The sequence below is a fragment of the Chelonoidis abingdonii genome, chromosome 9 (genome assembly GCF_003597395.2).
Source record: "Chelonoidis abingdonii isolate Lonesome George chromosome 9, CheloAbing_2.0, whole genome shotgun sequence".
Lineage (NCBI taxonomy): Eukaryota > Metazoa > Chordata > Testudines > Testudinidae > Chelonoidis > Chelonoidis abingdonii.
The window spans coordinates 18,937,147-18,939,272 of record NC_133777.1 but is presented as its reverse complement, the minus strand read 5'-3'; the positions used below and the strand labels follow the sequence as shown (position 1 = coordinate 18,939,272).

The window sequence follows — 2,126 nt, the reverse complement described above, 5'->3', positions numbered from 1 at the left end:
TGTCTGTGCTGTGATTTTAATGCGCAAGAAAAGTGGCATGCCTATTTGTAGACTGTAAAGGATGACTAATCAAAGTAAGGTGTGAGTGGTGTGTGTTTGCTATCAACACACTGAGCGTTGAGCTGCCTTTGGAAGGAAAAAAGGTCTAAGACCAGGAGACTCATTGTGCTCTGCTAAAGCCTCTTTTGTTGCAACTGTTCTAATCTCCTCTTTCACCACCTGCTATTTAGCTCGGGAAGTTCACCTCTTGTATTGTAAGTAGAACCATATTGTATACGACTGTTCCATTCGGTGTCTATTTTGGGATTTTCATGTGCCTTTTTTCTCTGTTCAGTATGTCATCTCAAATGCACTCTTTTATTGAAGGAAAATGACTTTATTAGAGTGAGATGCTTGCAATGTAGTCAAGCATCTTCCAAAAGAGTAACACTGGTCCCTGTAAAATAAATGGAAAGAACTGCCTTTGGGAGTGTTCTCCTTGTTAACTGGACGTCTGCCATTCTGCTTGTTGTAAAGCAAAGGATTTATAGCCCAATACGAGGGAGTGAGTGCCACCCCACTTTTGTTAATGACAGCGCAAAAGCCTGTGTACCAAGTACCCCATACATTACTGAAGGGTTTAAGCTAACAGAAGCCCGAAGAATGTATAGTCTTACAATGAAAATAGATTGTCCATTGAAAAGAAACAACCTTTACTAGTTCATAGATTACATATTTATCTTATTTTGATGTCGCCAGTGAAGAGATGTTTTCTGAACTGATCTTCAGAAGCAATACTTCCATGAATTCCTTGAGTTTAAAACATTCTGGATCTAGGTGTTTCTGAAAATTTGTTTGCATCTGCCAGAGGTCCTGCACTGCTAGGGAAACACTTTCACTGCTCTGAGGATGGCTAGGTGGAGTTAATCCTCAGTTTGTGTTAAAAATGGACATTATTCATTGTGCATCATACTGAAAATTTGACCCCTACATAGCATTAATCAAGCAAGGGGTATAGTCTTTCAGTACCATCATTATCTCACAGTGGGTTAATTCTGTTCTGAAAAGACTATGCACATTAACTTGGATGAAAAGTTACTGTTGCTGTATATTTGCAGCATTTACTTGTGGAAAGACTGAGGTGACACACCGAGTATACACAATGCTTTTCCTGAGTTTCTTCTGTCTTGCAGTTACAGAGCCAAATTCTGCTGGCAGACCCAGTTTCAATAGTCTAATTGAGTACAATTAGACTTTAGCATGTGCTTAAATCCTTTGCTAAATTGGGGCCTTAGTTCCACCCCATTGATTCCAACAGAGCTACTATAGATTTGCAAAGGAATACACAATAGTAGCAGTTGGTTTAGAGATTTAGGAACTCTGCTGTTGATTTGATATGGAAGATGCCTAAGATAACATGATCACGAAGGTGGTTTTCCTAGGGTGAGGCTCATCCATTGCACTGCGGGTGTGCTGACCCCTGCGATTTCCCCAAATGCGGGAAACTTGACTGCATAATTTGTGGTAGTGGGGGACTGCATTCATGCTCTCCCCGGGGGAGGGGGGGGACACAAAAACTATGGTGAGGGGCAGCAGTTTAAAACCCTAAAATGAGGAATTCTGTTTTGTTAAAAAAAAAAAAAAAAAAAAAGACTGAATGTGGTTTTCATTTAGCTAGACAACTACAGAAAAACTTGACAGAGAATACTCACTACTCAGGAGAGAGTCAAATTGTTGATGGAGATTATAAGAGCATCAACAGATCCATGTGATGGTTATTTAGTGTTACACTCAGTCCTGAAAGAGTTCTCATGCTATCTTGTCAGCCAAGAAAATTCTGAGTTCTCATCTGCTAAGAGCTTTAACATGCAATAAAAAGGAAAGTTCTGGTTTACATATCCCTAGAAGCCTAGTCCAGTCAAAGTTATTTGAGTTAATGGTGTTTGACGAAAAGAAAAAAATCTAGATTTAGCCAACATGAAGGCCTTGTTCCTGACATACAGCATAAAGGCAGCATGCAGCCTTACCAGCCCTGCCACCTAAAGGGCATTATTCAGTGTAGTATCGCAAGCTCCTCAAAAAAGCAGAGACTTTGAGGAAAGCCCATGTCCCTCAGCGTTGCTGAGACCTGTGGGTGTTACCTATAA

At 40.4% G+C, this 2,126-nt stretch overlaps 1 non-coding gene across 1 annotated transcript; it reads left to right on the top strand.

The window, feature by feature from the left end:
* The first annotated feature begins 1,373 nt into the window (after positions 1–1,373).
* Positions 1,374–1,535, top strand: LOC116830844 (U1 spliceosomal RNA). Its single transcript, XR_004375085.1, has one exon. It is a non-coding gene; the product is annotated as a U1 spliceosomal RNA (small nuclear RNA).
* The last annotated feature ends 591 nt before the right edge of the window (positions 1,536–2,126 follow it).